We start from the raw sequence: 18,253 nt of genomic DNA on the forward strand, positions 1-18,253 counted from the left end.
CTCAAGGAAGCAGCCCACCACCACATATCAAGATGGAGAATAAATGAAAAGCACCTATCTAAATCCAGTGAAATTTTGCTGCATACGCAAAGGCAACTCAAAATAAATGTTTGCATAAACATTTTTACGCAACCTGTTTAAGAATATAGCTGCACGGTTGGACAAAATATTTGTTAATTTTAACCTACATCTACATATTTTTATGTTCCTGACGGTACTAATACATGCAGGGATATGTTTCTACATGTGGTGGGAACCCTCCCACAGGTAGCCATAATTCACTTGAATGCAGTGTCAAACTGTTTGACCACGGACAGAATCCCAGACAAATTTAATCCTTTCGCGATCTGACTACATACAGAAGTCAGACCAGGAAGTCTCAAATCACGGGGGTGTCTAGGCTGATGCGGAAAAAAAACCACACCAAATTAAACTGGTTTTAATATAAAACGAATATGTTCATATCGTTACGCCCTGCTCCATCTCAAACTGAAGTGTGAATCCAGGAGCGTGAAATGAGTAATCTTTCACCAGCAGAACTCGCTCAAGACTAGAAATGCAACGGCAGCAACTATCCGTGCCAAGCAGCCAATGGTCATCGGAGTCTTCATTTTCAGGCTGGGGAACAAGGAACTATAAATAGAAACCCGCACGTTATAATTGGAGGTTACACCCGCATGATCTGAGGTTTCCCTTCACGTCACATCTCGATGTAGGTCCATTCGCACGGATCCAAGTTCTCCAAAATCGAGTTAGTCAACGTTTAACGTAACGAGAGACATAGAAAAAAATCACCCCTAAAAATCCCACAAAGAAGCACCACATGGTCACATCCCACACTCCCATGCGAGGTTCATGCGGATTGGAGGGAAGTGGGCGAGTTGCGTCCAATGCAAGAAGCGCTTGTTAGCAAGTTTCAGCAAAGTTTGATTGGATTGGGCACGCTGTTTTCGCGCCCTATCTGTGTAGCCGGGCGGAGAACGAAGACAAAAGGAGAGAAAGAAAAGAAGAGTGAGAGCTTGGAGACTGAGTGGGAAGCGGGACAGACACAGGCAGCCAGCCAGCCGGGGACGCGAAAGTTAACAGCAGCCGGCCGGCCCGGCCACCGTCCTGTCACCCGCCTAACCCGGCTGTAAACTCACCCGGTAAAACTCTCCCAAAGTTTCGGCTCCAAGTTAGCCCGGCTGTCAGCGGCAGAGGTGGAGATCGACAGGGATCAGCCTCTGCCTCTCCCTCCAGGTAAGGAAGAGGCGGTTAGAATAGGAGTCTCCATCAGTCTGGGTGGCTATGGAAGCCCTGGGCTGGCGGGGGTTTGAATTGCAACGGCCGGAGTTCGCGGCCAAGCGTTTGGAATCCGCGCGCTCGCCACGTTCGGCTCTCGCGCCCTCCCGGGGGAGGGGGGGAGCAGTGGGTGAAGCGCCGGCTTCCCGGGAACATGTTTCCTTTGATGCCTAATCATCAATAAGGGGACAGGTGAGGGCCTGATCCGATCAGACGGTCTTTGATCTTGTCACTCACTCACTCAGGGAAAGGTTGTGTTTCCAATCGGCTCCAATTATATCAGCTGCCGAGTTTGGACAGACCGATGGGGGATAAACTTTCCCATCAATTCGAGGTTGATTTTCCTCTCTCTGCCTTTCCCCTTCCTCCCTACAATTTCTCCGCCTTTCAGTTACACCGGGGTATCCTTCATCCTCTTGGCAGTGGAGTTAGGGCACGGTGATGAACTCGTTTAGCGGCGTGATGAGAAAGCCTAGAGTCATCAAGTGGGATGTGACAAGTAGGAGGCTTAAAAAATGGCAAGGCTTATAAGGGAAGAGCAGAGGAGTGGGACTAATTAGTAGTTCTTTCAGCGAGAAGTCACAGATATAATGAACTGAATTGTCTCCTGTGATGTATCATTCTCCGATTATAACTAAGGGGATCTAAAATCACGACCCGAGATTGAGTAACCAGTCGAAGTGATGTTACTGTTACGGGGAAGTGCATGAATCCACACTTAAAATGATATGACATCAAGAAGCAGAAAAGTATGTGGTCAACCTGGAGTCTGCTTAATGAATCTAAGACTTCACTAAAGAGCCAACAGTGTGACCTAGGACTTCCAAATGGGGTTAGCCCTTTGAACCTGTTACGCCATTCAATAAAATCAATGCTGGTCTAGTTGTGGAATAATTAATGCACCGCCACTTGTGTTCCATGATAAGGGAGTCAATTTTCCTTTTATTTACTAATGATGTATTGGTGTTCTGCTGAGGAGAAAGTGAGGACTGGAGATCAGAGTCGAAAAGTGTGGCAGTGGAAAAGCACAGCTGGTCAGGCAGCATCGGAGGAGCAGGAGAATAAATGTTTATGTCCGAACCATTAATTCTCCTGCTCCTCGGATACTGCCTGACATGCTGTTCTTTTCCAGTGCAACACTTTTTGCCTGTCCAAAGTTACCCTTGAGAAAGTGGTGATGAGCAGCCTTGTTGAATGGCTGCAGTCAACCTGCTGTAGTTGACTCAGTGTCCTTGGGGTTTTGATCCAGTGACAGTGAAGGAACTGTTACTTGGAAGGGAACTTGCAAGAAGTGGTGTTCCTATGTATCAGATGCCCTTATCTTTTGAGATGTAAGTGGTTGTGGTTTTGGAAGGTGCTGTCGAAGGATCTTTGAATTTCTGGAGTGCAACTTGTAGATGGTACATACAGCTACTACAGAGCATTGGTGGTGGATGGTGCCAACCAAACCAGCTGCTTTGTCCTGGATGTTGTCAAGCTTCCTAAGCCTTGTTGGAACTCCCCCCATCCAGGCAAGTGGAGAGTACCCATCGCACTCCTGATTTGTGCCTTGTAGATGGAGGACAGGCTTTGGGGAGTCAGGAGGTGAGACACTTGCCACAGAATTCCTAGCCTCTGACCTGGTGTTGTAGCCATTGTGTTTATGTGGTGAGTCTAGTTGAATTTCTAGTCAATTGTAACCCTCACTGTTGGCAATGGGATGTTCAGTGATGGTAGCACCACTGAATGTCAAGCGATGGTGGTTAGATCATCTCTTCTTGGAGATGTTCATTGCCTGGCATTTGTGTAGTCAACAAAAAAAGTGGTTCTGCCTTGACATTCAATGACACAAGGTCCATTACCTGCAGGGGAAGTGAATTCCTTAGACTAACAATCCTCCCTAAGAGAAAAATATTGTTTTCAACTTGGTAGTGAAAGGGGTTGCTCTTTAAGTTTAAATTCTGCCCTCTAGTTCTAACTTTTCCTCAAGAAGAAACTTTCTCAAAATATACACCCTATCAAGTCTCCCCCAGATCTTTTGTTTCAAATTGATCAGCTCACATTCTTCTATATTCCAATGAGTACAAGCCTAGCTTGTCTAACCTTTCCACCACAGGATAAATCATCTCCTTGAGTTGAGTGATCCTCTGAGCTGCTAATGCAGTTATATCACTCAAATAAAGGGAACAGAAGTCTACACAATGCTTCAGATGGTGACTCAGTAAGGCCCTGTAGTTTAAAAACTGCAGTAAAAAATATTTCACATTCAGTTCCCTTGACCAATGTTCCCTATGAGCTGAGCGCTTGCATGTTTACTGAGAATCTGCCCATGCCAATCTGTGCGCCACACATTCATTTTCAGTTTCTCCAGCTGATGCCATGTGGACCTTGAAAGTCCATTCTGCAGTTGAAGAAATTAGAGGTACAAAACCTGTTGCAATAAAAGTCAGCATTCTAATGGAAATTGCAAAAACTGAGTAGAAGTCAGACCTTCAAGAGAGTGAACCCAGACTTATGACAAAAGTTAGGACATTAGATCGGGGCATAAATAACTGAATGGATAGGAAAATGAGTAGAGATTGGAGTAGGTTTGAAGGTAGTATTTTGTATGTGTCATCACTAGGATGTGACTTCACAATTTATATTAATTTGAGGTTAAGGGACTCCAGATCAATTTGCAAATGATATCAAGGGAGCAAAGCCAACACTGATCAAGAATGCAAGTTGCAGGCTGTGGAGTTAAATAACAAGTGAATTTTAATACAGATGAGGTGACTAAATATAAGCTGTCTGAGGGTCGAAACAGAAACATTACCTACACTTTTAGAAAATGAAAGGGTTGAAAAATAAATCCATCTTGGAATGGAAGTAGACAAATAATTAAAAGCAGCATCAAAGACAATCAAAATTATTAGATATGATAAAGCACACTCATTTATTTGTTGCAGTATTAAATTAAGCACTGATGTGATACTAAACATGTCCATATAAGGAGTACCGAGTGGAGCACTGGTCTCATCTAGAACAAGCCATAAAAGTACTGGGCAAAATGTGGAAATGATTTACCATAGGGCAAAATTAAGTGATTACAGCTCTTGTAATCGATTTGAATAGGTTGGAATCTTAAGGAAAGAAAAGACTTAGAAATCTGAGAGGTTTTGAAATGGGTTGGACAAGACAGTATGGAGAGGATGCTTCCAGCTACAGTTTGTGAAACAGATGTGATATTAAACATGGTTCGCTTTTTTGGGTGATGTAAAATATTCAGGCTGATATCTTTCAATGAACATAACAGAATTGACTGAGGTGATAATTGTTGCAGATGAATCCAAAATTTCAGAAGAGCGTGAAGATTTTTCTCTTCTTAGTCTGAAATAATCAGACTACGCATGGTATGGGCTCAGCCTTTTGGGTACTCCATTCCAGATCACCATAACAAAGGTCTGAGGTGCTTCTTGAAACCCATTGCTTGTAGACTGGGTTATTTTTAAGAAAACATTCAACACAAACTTCTCTCCCTCACAGTCAGAGTCCCCATAGAGCTGTACAGCATGGAAACAGACCCTCTCGTCCAACTCATCCATGCTGATCAGATATCCTAAATTAATCTAGTTTCATTTGTAAGCATTGGTCCAGATCATTTTAAACCCTTCCTTTTCATGTACCCATCCAGATGCATTTTAAATGTTGTAATAGTACCATTCTCTTCCACTTCCCCGGCAGCTCATTCTATACACAAACACCCTCTTTGTGAAAATGTTGCCCCTTAGGTCCCTTTTAAATCTTTTCCCTTTCACCTTAAACCTATGCCCTCCCCATCTCCGGGAAAAGACCTTGGCTACTCACCTTATCCATGACCCTCATGATTTTATAAACCTCTATAAGGTCACCTGTCAGCCTCAGGGAAAACAGTCCTAGCCTATTGAGCCTCTCCCTGTAGCTCAAATTTTCCAACTCTGGCAACATGTATCTATATCTTCTCTGAACCCTTTCAAGTTTCATAACATCCTTTTTACAACTGGGAGACAAGAATTGCATGCAATATTCCAAAAGTGCCCTAACCAATGTCCAGTACATCAGCAACATGATCCCCCAACCCCTCTCCTCATGCACTGATCAATAAAAGGGCGGCACGGTGGCACAGTGGTTAGCACTGCTGCCTCGCAGCGCCAGAGATCCGGGTTCAATTCCAGCCTCAGGCGACTGACTGTGTGGAGTTTGCACGTTCTCCCCGTGTCTGCGTGGGTTTCCTCCGGGTGCTCCGGTTTCCTCCCACAGTCCAAAGATGTGCAGGTCAGGTGTATTGGCCATGCTAAATTGCCTGTAGTGTTAGGTAAGGGGTAAATGTAGGGGTATGGGTGGGTTACGCTTCGGCGGGTCGGTGTGGACTTGTTGGGCCGAAGGGCCTGTTTCCACACTGTAAAGTAATCTAATCTAAAAGCAAGCAAACCAAAAACTGCCTTCACTATCCTGTCTGCCTGTGATTCTAATTTCAAAGAACTATGAACCTGCACTCTTTTCTTTGTTCAGCAACACTCCCCAGGACCTTACCATTAAGTAAGTCCTGACCTGATTTGCATTTCCAAAAAGCAGCACATCACATTTATTCAAATAAAACTCCATCTGCCACTCCTCAGCCCATTGGCCCCTCTGATCAAGATCCCATTATACTCTGAGGTAACATTCTTCGCTATCCAGTACGCTACCAATTTTGGTGTCATCTGTACTGTGCCTATGTTTGCACCCAAATCATTTATATAAATGACGGAAAGCAGTGGACCCAGCACTGATCCTTGTGGCACACCACTGATCAAAGACCTCCAGCCCTCTATCACCACCCTCTTTGCAGAATTTGTCATATCCGGCACCACCTGATAAAGGAGCAGCGCTCCGAAAACTAGAGCTTCCGAATAAACCGGTTGGACTACAACCTGGTGTTGTGATTTTTAACTTTGCTCACCGGTTGGACTGCCATGTTTCTAGGAATTCTCGTGTGTGTCTCTGTTTGGCTTGTCCTAGGATGGATGTGCTGTCCTTCTTTATCTGTATGGTTATCTTTTGTTACAAAAAGTTACAAAAGACACTACATTGGACAAACAGTCAGAAAACTAGCCACAAGTGTACATGAGCATCAACTACCACAAAACGACATGACCCTCTCTCACTAGTAGCCTTACATACAGTTAAGGAAGGACACCACTTCGACTGGGACAACTCGTCCATCCTAGGACAAGCCAAACAGACACGCGCAAAAATTCCTAGAAACATGGCATTCCATCCGGAACTCTATCAACAAACACATTGACTTGGACCCCATTTACCATCCCCAAGACAAAGAACAAGAAATAACATAACCAAGGAGAAAGTGAGGTCTGCAGATGCTGGAGATCAAAGTTGAAACTTTATTGCTGGAACAGCACAGCAGGTCAGGCAGCATCCAGGGAACAGGAGATTCGACGTTTCGGGCACAGGCCCTTCTTCAGGAATGAGCAGAGAGTGTTCAGCAGGAGAAGATAAAAGGTAGGGAGGAGGGACTTGGAGGAGGGGAGTTGGAAATGTGATAGGTGGAAAGAGGTCAAGGTGAGGGTGATAGGTCGGAGTAGGGTGGAGGCGGAGAGGTCAAGAAGAAGACTGCAGGTCAGGAAGGCGGTGCCGGGCTGGAAGGATCCGGCTGAGACAAGGTGGGGGGAGGGGGGATGAAGAAACTGGTGAAGTCCAAGTTCATCCCCTGCGGTTGGAGGGTTCCCAGTCGGAAGATAAGACGCTCCTCCTCCGACCGTCGGGTTGTTGTGGTTTGGCGGTGGATGAGTCCAATGACCTGCATATCCTCGGTGGAGTGGGAGGGGGAGTTGAAATGCTGTGCCACAGGTTGGTTGGGTTGGTTCGTCCGGGTGGCCCAGAGGTGCTCCCTGAATCGCTCCGCAAGTAGGCGGCCTGTCTCCCCAATATAGAGGAGGCCACACCGGCTGCAGCGGATGCAGTAGATGATGTGGGTGGAGGTGCAGGTGAATCTGTGGCGGATATGGAAGTTTCCCTTGGGGCCTTGGAGAGAAGTGAGGGGGGAGGTGTGGGCGCAAGTGTTGCAGACCAACCCAAGCATATAAATAGAAAGCAGGAAACATCAGCACCGGTTTGTCCAGAGGCTCACTGAAGATGTTACCTAGTATGGTGACGAAATATCTGCAAATGAACTTCCAACTCAGTGAGCAAACCCACATCTGGGATAGATGAAATATTGGAAGTGGTAGCTACTGTTTAGATTTGGGACTCCAAACATTTTAAAGAAATTAAGCTTTTACTGTATAAAAGAATATAGTATGTTGTAATTGGATTGCTTTTTGCCACTTCAAATATAGGGGACACACATGCCACCAATGCAACAGTAGTCTCTGTGACATAATTGCCTGTATTGCTTCAGCAAGGTGCTTGCATTAAAGAAAAGAACAATAAAATAAGTGTTTTTCAAATGTTTAAAATTCTTTGAATCCCAACATGTGCACTCACTGTCTGACTCCAAACATGTCTCCACTCAATTCCAACCACCTTCCCTCCCTCTCACTCACTGCCATGCTGCCTCGCTGTACACTATTCCGAACAAGTGGGGTAAAGACGGTGATCGATCAGCAGTTAATTGACCTGGGAGGTCATGTGACTGTCTTGGGTGGAGTTGATGATGATTTCTGTGTGGTGGCAGGAGATACTGTTTCAATTCTACTTTGAAAAGCATAAAGGGTTTATGCATCCATTTGAAAGAATTAGATTAATTATAGCTCCACTAAAATAGTCGGATTTGCACAATGATGGGGGGGCAAGTTGTTCATTCAAACAGGGTGTTTGATAAGTGTCCTGAGAATACAAACTCAATGAGTCAGAAGGTATGTTATGAGCTATAGCTCTGATTAAGTAGATAGTCATGATCATACATCTGGCAAAATCAGTGATATAACCTTTATTTAAATATCTAGTACCAGGCTGCAAATCTCTTTGGAAATTCATCTAGTCAGCCCCCTTGTGACTATCAACGTGCCTTATATTTCCTGTGGTTTATTATAGACAACAAGGTCAGTACTAATGCTGGCAATCCTAGTTGGGCCAAAAAAAGGTGCTGAAATATATGATTTCTTATTCTAATAGTGCAAGTAGAGTAACTTTGGGGAAAAAAAAGTTGAACATCCACAGCAGGTGATTAACCCCTTAATGAGAATGATCTGTTAACAGATTTACAGCATGTCTTTAACCTTTTCACAACTGCAAGTATGATTTTCATCTAGTGACCATTTGATCCATCATTCTTAAAGGATTGCTAAATTCCCATTGATTACTATAGCTCGTTCAAAGATGTTTTAATGATAGCCCGAATTTGGTACATTTTGTGGGCACACAAGTGTGCCTCCACTGCCTTTAGGTGTGAAAATGAAAATAGGATTTAAGATTGTTTTCAGCATGAATTCATTTTTAAAGAATGAACTGCAATAGGAAACTATATCAGGTTAGCTGATAGTGTTGCCATGGGCTGTTTGCAGAAGTACTTGAAGTTATTTGAAAATGCTGTGGATGACTCTGGACTTGTGCTGAAATGATTCAGTGTAGGTAGAGATGAACATTATGTTCTACTGCTGCTTGTCATTCTTTACATAGCAATTAGTCACAGTTAATATTGTCCTCCTGCACACATACAGAGGCGATATATGATATTGTGCAATTGATGTCTGCACTCTGGCTACTGAAACTACTGAGTGAAACAAAATCTGCTCCTCATTCAGTATTTCTTGATAGGTCTCCTATCTCATTAGTGTTGCATGTGTAAGAGTATGGATTATCCTGTGGTAGTGTTCTAAGTAAGATTGTAATATGTTGTCTTAATCATAGAGATGTACAGCACGGGAAACAGACCCTTTGGTCCAACAACTCCATTTATACCTGATATCCCATCTAATCTAGTCCCATTTGCCAACACTTGGCCCATGTCCCTGTAAACCCTTCCTATTCATATTCCCTTCCAGGTGCCTTTTAAATGTTGCCACTCAGCCACTTCACCCTCTGCGTGAAAACATTGCTCCTTAGGTCCCTTTTATATCTTTCCCCACTCACCCTAAACCTATGCCCTCTGGTTCTGGACTCCCCCACCCCAGGGAAAAGACTTTATCTATTTATCCTATCCATGTCCCTCATGATTTTATAAACCTCCTGAGGTCTCCCCTCAGCCTTCAACGGTCCAGGGAAAACAGTCCCAGCCTATTCAGCCTCTCCCTAAAGCTTAAATCCTCCAACCCTGGCAACATCCTTGTAAATCTTTTCTGAACCTTTTCAAGTTTCACAGCATCCTTCCAATAAGAAGGATACCAGAATTGCATGCAATATTTGAAAAGCGGTCTGACCAATGCCCTGTACAGCCGCAACATAATCTCCTAACTCTTATACTCAATAAGTCTGATCAATAAAAGAAAGCATACCAAATGCCGCCTTCACTATCCTATCTACCCACGACTCTACTTTCAAGGAGCTATGAACCTGCACTCCAAAGTCTCTTCAGCAACACTCCCTAAGACCTTACCATTAAGTGTATAGGTCGGCACAACATGGTGGACTGAAGGGCCTGTTCTGTGCTGTACTGTTCTATGTTCTAAGTCCTGCTAAGATTTGCTTTCCCAAAACTGGGCTCCTCACGTTTATGTCAATTAAACTGCATCTGCCACTCCTCGGCCTATTGGCCCATCTGATCAAGATTCCGTTGTAATCTGAGGTAACTTCTTCACTGTCCACTACACCTCCAATTTTGGTGTCATCTGCAAACTTACTAATTATATCTCCAATGTTCATATCCAAATCATTATATAAATGATGAAAAGTAGTGCACCCAGCACCAATCCTTGCGGCACACTACTGGTCACAGGCTTCTCACCCTTCAAAAAAATTCCATTCATTCAACTTATTTTGGACTGAGATGAGAAGGAACATCAGCATTCCTCAGGGTTGGAGGGTGTTAATTATTGAAATTTGCTCCTCCAGAGGGAGATTTTTAGTTCCTCCTAATATTAATGGATATAGGATTAGTAATCGCCAACATCCTGGCAGTTTGCATTGCACCTTTCCATGAAAGTGCAGGTGATATAACACCTGTCTTTTTATCTTTGTCCTCACCATCTGAGCTTCCATTCATTAGAAGCACTAATTTACATGTACTGTTTTCAATTTGATATACTGTTCGCAATGCACTCTGCTGCATTTAATATAATGAATGCACATTTGGTGATTGCTTTGTGAAATGCTTCAGCTTAATCCACAAGAATGTTACTGAGGTTCTGGTGGTGTCTCCCTTCTCATTTTCTACCTTGTATTTAAGCTAATATTGGTCCTTAGTACATTACTGTACTTGGTTTGATTTGAAGCTGAAGAAACAGGGCCAGTTTCTCTCAGTTAGGCTTCTTGCAGTCTTCTGGATGCAACTAACAATTACAATCTGCAATTGTTGGATTCAATGTCAGACCCCAACACAGACACTGACACCTTCTGCAGGAGGATGCTCTCGTACAGTATTGTGTGTCTGTGTATGAAATCATATTCTGACCACAGGCAATACTGCAGAAATCGATACTGATTTCTTTCTTTTAAAGTGTACTTTTCAGACATGGGTGAATTAGTTGAAAATGGTCATTATGTTTCTGACTATGTATTTTCATTTGCTTTGAAGATTTACTCTGATCACATTATTGCGTACTACTAATGTACTAATTTGAAAGTGCTATCATGATATCTGATTCAGTGGCAACATTTTGAGATTTGAGTTTAAAAACACGTAGGTACAAAGCTTCATTATAGATACCTCCGTACATTCTACAGGCAGAATGTGAAATTCAGGGATATCTTAAAATAAGACTTTGAATTGAGGTCGCATTGGAGATCTTGGCTAAATATAAAAGATCCCATGGCGAAAGTGAGGACTGCAGATTAGAGTGTGTGGTGCTGGAAAAGCACAGCAGGCCAGGCAGCATCCGAGGAGCAGGAGAGTCGACATTTTGGGCAGAAGCCCTTCATCAGGATCCCACGCACTGTTCAAAGAAATTGGAGCTAATTTTTAAAACTTCGCCAGTCTTACTAAAAGTGATTATTTCTTCTTACTATTTCTGGAACCTTGCTGTGTGTAAATTGTGTGCTGTATTTCTCCGGCCTACAACCGTGACCATGCATCTTTTAGCTTTGGTTGCATATTTATCAGTTTTTCTTGCATTATCAGTTGTTAAAATTTATAGAATATTTTAGAAGTGTAGTTACTTTTCTTGCTTGTTGGAATTGGAACATTTTGCATAGAATAGCACTAAACATGTGAATGTAATCCTGTCTGTTCAGTTTCCTTCTTAAAATATGATACCTTGTTTTATAGTTGTCTTGTGTAGCCAGAACAGTCTCTGACTTTGCTGTGTGAGGAGATCTACCTGGCAGTTTCTGTCTTATCCTGTTGGACCTGGGAGCATTTAATAATGTCAGTTTTCAGTTAGGTCAGAGGAAAGAAAGAAAGAAAGAATTCTATGCTTTACTTTCATTTATTTGTTTAATTAGCATAATGCTGATTTTATTTTGTATTCCACTGGTTAAATAATGGTGTCAACCAGAGGTGTTGGTGTTTTTTTTTAATGTAAGGGCAAGTACAAAGTGCTATTTTAGACTGATTCCTGGGATGGCAGGACTGGCACGTGAAGGAAGACTGGATTGATTAAGTTGGAATCAGTGGAATATAGAAGAATGAGCGGGGAATCTCATAGAAACATCTAATACTGATTAGACTGGACAAGCTAGATGTGGGAAGAATGCTTCCAGGGGTCGCAGTCTAAGAATAAGTGGTAAGCTAATCAGTACTGAAATGGGGAAGAGTTTCGTTGCTCAGAGTTGTGAGCTTGTGGAATACTCTACCACGGAAAGTTATTAGGGCCAGTTTATTACATATATTCGAGAGGGAGCTGGATGTGGCCCTTAAGGCTAAAGGAATCTAGGGGCATTGAGAGAAAGTGGGAGTGGTATACTGAAATTGCATGATCAGCCATGATCATATTGAATGGTGGAGCAGTCTCGTGGGGCTGAATAGCCAACTCCTGCACCTTTTTATTTGTTTTCCACTACTTAAGCATAAGTTATCTGTAATGTTGAATCGCTGCATCTCCCTGAAATCTCCTGGAGACAAATAGAAACTGTAAAGTATCCTGTAGTCAGCCTGGAAAGAACAAAATAAGATATGAATGCTGTTTGTTTTGGTGTTTAACAACCGGAAATAAATTTCTACGTTTAATGGTAGGGATTTGTGCTTGTGTGGATGGAAAGACGAATGCTGTTTTTATATTTTATTTCTAATCATCTGAATCCCTTTTATTGAGTATTATTGAATATCCAAAAGAACCTAACCATACTTTTGGCACCTATCTTTTTTGAAGTAGAACAAGACTGTGTTTGTAACTTCAGCCTCCTGTTTGAACCTGAGATGAGCTTTTAACTGATTATAGGTACCATCGTCAAGCCTGCATGTTCTCACCTTTGAATCATAGAACTCTGCCCTGCCTACCCAAAGACTTCCTCACCCTTGACTTTGTTCATTATCCTAATACATCTCTAGCTGACCTCTTTCATTCTTCCCTCTGTGAACTTGAGGTCAATGTAATCTGCTTGTGACATTACTTGCACTCTGTTTTTATTGCTTTCTTGCTAACCTATAAAAATTCTGTCTGCCCAACCTTGTGTCTGTTTCCAAGAGAGATTGATAAAATAAAATAAGACACAGTTCCACAATTGAATGTGAATGATAATGCATTAAACAGATTAATTGTAAGATTAACTAATCTATACCATATCCTATCTACATTGCACTTGAAATGAGGTGCAGAAGTGCTTTTCACTATTTGATTTAATGTTTTGTGCTACTGTATGACCAAGAGTAATAGTTGCTTGAAGCAATGTAAACTCACTTCAGTAAAAAGGTCTGATCATTATATTCTCTGAAAGTAAAGGGATTGTCCTTGTGTGTCTCTCCCACATGAAGTTGGAGAAGGTATTTACTGCGTTTGAGTTTTTATTCCCAGTCTACCACAAGCCAGCACCTAAACTGAGTCAGAATTCTTGAAGATAGGTCTTTCTGTTAGCTTGTGACTGTTGTGGGATACTCATAATTTGTTCTGTTTTCCCATGTAGTGTGATTGTTTGGCACAGTGAAGTCTCAAGGTCAACACAGGCATGCATATTTATGTAGTTGTCCTCTGAATGCACAATTACATTGACAAAATGTGTGCAATTCTTAATGGTTCCACATTTGTACCCATTGGATCTGTTGCTCAGCATCACCACCCAGCCCTGGTCAACATGAAATGCTGTGCAAGAGTAATAACCTACCTGGTAGTGTGTACAGAGCATTTGTACTTATTGGTCACTGTATTAATGAATGCTTGGATTGCCTGAGACATATATGACTATATGTTATTTTTTACATTCTAACTTGTCCAAGACTGACTGTTTCTACAGCCAAACAGTTGAGTTATTTGCAGGTTTCTTCACTTTTTGGAAGACCACGAGACCTGCACACTGCCAGCAATGCAGTATCCCAGGTGATCGATAGACTTTGCCATCCTATTCACCTAAAGTTTTGCTAATAGAAGTTACAGATGTTGTGTAGTGTTACTCATTATAGTCTAGATAATGCTTCCATTATCTGTGTGAATTGAATTTAGCAACTATGGTTTAATTTATTATTGTCATGTGCTGAAGTACAGTGAAAAATGTTATTTTGCACTCAGTACCAGCAGATCATAACATGCACTGCATTGGGTAATAGAACAGAGAGGATAGAATGTTACAACTGCAGTGGAGGTGCACAGAGAACTAGACCAATATCAGATTTAAAATTTGAGGTCCATTCAAAAGTCTAATAATAGTGTGGAAGAAGCTGTTCTTGAATCTATTCATACATATATACAGACCTTTTATATCTTCTGGGCAGAAGAGTATAACTAGGGTGGGAGGGGTCTCTGATTAGGATTCGTTGCTTTTCCAAGGCAGTGGGAAGTATAGATTGAGTTGATAGCTGGAAGGCTGGGTCGTGCTCTCAACTCTGTAGTTTCTTGTGGTTTTGGGACGAGCAGTTGCCAAAACACACTGTGGTGCATCCAGATGTGCATCTATTAAAAAATTGGTGAGACTCCTTGTGGGCATGCTGAAATTTGTTAGCCTCCTGAGGAAGTAGAGATGCTGTTGTGCTTTCTTGACTATTGAGTTGATATGGATTGACTAGGGCAGATTAGTGATCAACGTCTCAGGAACTTTGCCCTCTCAACTATCTCCAGCTGAGTACCACTGATCCAGTTAGGGTCATGCCCCCAACTCCGCTTCCTGAACTCAGTGACTACCTCCTCCATTTTGTTGACATTGATAGAGAGATTGTTATCTTTGTGCCGTGCCGCTAAGCACTCTTATCTCTTCTTTTTCTGTTGTCTCATTGTTTGAGATCTGCCTTGTGACAATGATGTCGTCAGCAAACTTGTAAATGGATTTAGGGTGGAATTTGGCCACGCAGTCGTGAGTGTATAAGGAATATAGTAAGCCATTGAGGCACAAAGTTTTTCTTTAGCATGGAGATGGTGATGATCCTTTTGAAGCAGATGGAGACACTAGGTCATAGTAAGGAGACCGAATACATCTGCCAACTGGTCCGGACAGGATCTGAGCGCATGGCCGGGCACTCCATCTGGACTGGTCACCTTCTGTGGGTGTGTGCTCAAGAAAGCTGATCTAACATCTGTGCCAATGACTGGGTACAGGTGAAACCAAGGCTTTGGAATTGACAAAATTGTGTTCAAAGTTAATATAGAATTCATTGAACTTGTTGGGTAGAGATGTACTGTTGTCCATGATTGTGTTCGATTTCGCTTTGTAGACCATGAGATCGTGTTAGCCTTGCCACAAACGCCTGATGTCTGTGTGGTTGATTTGGGTCTCAAGCTTAGTTTGGTATGGCCTATTGGCATCTGAGCACTTTAAAGGTTGTACCTGACTTCCTTATTAAGTCAGGTTGCCTGACTTGAATGCCTCAGACCTGAACTTCGGTAGGGAGTGGATCTCCCAGTTCATCCATGTTTTCAGGTTGGGAAACATTTGGGTTAACCTCTTCGGCAGGCAGTCTTATTCAAACTAGTAGTGAAGTCTGATTTTAAGCTCAGTTTTAACAACACCATATTTACTGAAGCAGGTACTGTTGTCATGGCATGCCATCTGGGCTCAGCTCTCTCCTAACATTTTCATTGATTTCCACAAGAAACCCATTTTCAATAACTAACCACCTGTTGCTTGCATTTTTTTTCGATATTCAGATGATACATTTGCTGTATTTGAATTTTCTTGCAGACCATAATGGGATCCATACATTCATTCACCTGTGAAATGGGGCAATCCAAAGAGCTTCTTTCCTTCATTGTGCTTGTTAAGCATTCCACTTGTATGTCCCTGGGAATCACCAGCCTACTTTCTGTGGTTGGTACATATCAGGATTCCTATAGCTCTGTGCTCCACTCCTTTTGTAACCTCACATTTGTGGCTCAAGCCATTTGCTCATCATGCCAGCTTGATGATGGATTAGGATATATTAAAAGTGGTCTATAGAATGATTTGGTAAGGTGATGCAAGACGTCTTTAACAGTGCTGTTAAGCAGCACTTGCTGAAAGACACGTAGTACAAAGGAACATGGTTATGGTTGTTGGAGGTTAGACATCTTGGCTCTAGCACATCTCATAGAGTTCGTCAGGTAGTGTCCTAAGCCCAACTGATAAATTGTTCAGCAAATGACTCCTCTCAACTCCCCAGAGCCTGTCCAAGGCACCAGTCAGGAATGTGGTGGAATGCATCCTACTTGCTGTGATGAATCACAAGAGTAATAGTTGCTTGAAGCAATGTAAACTCACTTCAGTAAAAAGGTCTGATCATTATATTCTCTGAAAGTAAAGGGATTGTCCTTGTGTGTCTCTCCCACATGAAGTTGGAGAAGGTATTTACTGCGTTTGAGTTTTTATTCCCAGTCTACCACAAGCCAGCACCTAAACTGAGTCAGAATTCTTGAAGATAGGTCTTTCTGTTAGCTTGTGACTGTTGTGGGATACTCATAATTTGTTCTGTTTTCCCATGTAGTGTGATTGTTTGGCACAGTGAAGTCTCAAGGTCAACACAGGCATTCATATGAAGTGAAGGTCTAACAACACCATTTTGGATAAAACAACCAACTTAACTGGCACATCCACAGACATTCACCCTTACAACTGCCAATGTTCAGCAGCAGTGGGTACCATTTACAAGATGCACAGCATAGTTCCACAAGGCTCTATAGACAGCACCTTCCCAACCCTCAATCGCTACCATCTAGAAAGACAAAGGTAGCAGGTACATGGGAACACCAACCACCTCCAAGTTGCCTTTCAAACTGCTCAAAATCCTTACTTGGAAATATTTTTGCCATTGCTTCAGAGTTGCTGAGTCAAAGTCTTGGAACTCCTTGCCAACAGATCTATGGGTCTCCCTACACCAAATGGACTGTGGCAGTTCAAGAAGGCAGCTCACCATTATCTTAAGATCTACTGGAGATGGGCAATAAACGCTAATTTGTCCAGCAATGCCAACATCCCATGGATGAATTTTGGGGTGTGGGGGGGAGCTATCCTGATCAGGTGATTGCCTACCATCGATCCATGTCTGACACACTTTCCTGAAAAATGTCTTCTCTAATTGACCTAAAAGTGTACAATATTCCAAGATGTGGAGCTGACCATTTACATGCAACTAATGCGGTAGCCACACAAGGGGGATTCATCACTAACAGGATTCTGGAATAAAGCCAAAAAGGCGTTCTGCACATTAACGTATACCAGCTATGTGACCTGTATCCCGAACACTAGTCAGTTGTATTGAGCAGAAGACCTTTCTCTTTGTGACATGGTGTCTTCTATTTTAAAGTCCCCTGTGATGTACTTTGGTGCACTCACAACTTTAAATCACAGCTTTATATTTTATGGTCAGAGCCCAATACTGAAATTTGCACTATAGAATGTAAGAGTGAAAAATTGTTTGTGCTTTGCTGAGATGAGCTTGCTTTGCAACAGCCTGAAGGCTGTGCTGGAGGGCAATGATGATGTGATCAGTGTTCAAAGAAGCTAATAGATGGGATACAGTTAGAATGTGATTATATCTGACCTATTGCTTGAATTTAGCAAGGAGTGAGAAGTGATTGTCAATTGAATCTGTAACAAAAACCAACATAGACTGAGGCCAAGGTTAGTTCATCATGTTGCCAGCGAAGCAAACTGAAAAATTCTTTTTGTTTTAAGGGGTTGGTAGAAGTATCAAACTATAAGTAACATGCTTTTGCTTTGAGTTTTTAATATTTGATATGATGACCATTATTGCTGGCAATCTAGTATTTGTTGTGCATCCTAAATTGCCTTGAAATGAGTGACTTTACTCTCTTTTGTAGGGGCATGGAATGCGCTATCGCAACAGTAGTAGACTCGCCAACTTTAAGGGCATTTAAATGGTCATTGGATAGGCATTTGGGCAAGAATGGAATAGTGTAGGTTAGATGGCCTTCAGGTTGATTCCACACATTAGCGCAGCCTCAAGGGCTGAAGGGCCTGTATTGCGCTGTAATGTTCTATGGTTACTTAAGCCATTTAAGAATGTAGTCAACCACATTTGCTGTGGGTCTGGGGTCATGTAGACCAAACCAACCAAGAATGGCCAATTTCATTATATAGCTAGATGGATTTTTATGAGCATCCACTGTATCTTTTTTAATTCCATATTTATTAATAGAAATTTAATTTCACCACATACTATGATGGGATTAGCATCCAAGTCCACAGTGCATTAGCCTGGATTCTCTTGCTTATTAATCCAGTGACGAAGACAATATACCACTACCTCACGCAAGTGTGATGTCTTAATGGTTTAATCTACCTGAAGACGTTTTTTCACTAG

General features: G+C 42.2%; 1 protein-coding gene across 1 annotated transcript in view; it reads left to right on the top strand.

Annotated features, from left to right (window-relative positions):
- The first annotated feature begins 962 nt into the window (after positions 1–962).
- ezh2 (enhancer of zeste 2 polycomb repressive complex 2 subunit) overlaps positions 963–18,253 on the top strand; it is a 70,481-nt gene continuing 53,190 nt past the window's right edge. Inside the window, exon 1 of the mRNA XM_087987229.1 lies at positions 963–1,239. The gene's annotated coding sequence lies outside the window, so the exon portion shown is untranslated. The remainder of the gene's footprint in view (positions 1,240–18,253) is intronic.

Source organism: Chiloscyllium plagiosum, unplaced genomic scaffold (genome assembly GCF_037043375.1).
Source record: "Chiloscyllium plagiosum isolate Xiang-an unplaced genomic scaffold, Cpla_swu_hap1 HiC_scaffold_5, whole genome shotgun sequence".
In the NCBI taxonomy this organism is placed as follows: Eukaryota; Metazoa; Chordata; class Chondrichthyes; order Orectolobiformes; family Hemiscylliidae; genus Chiloscyllium; species Chiloscyllium plagiosum.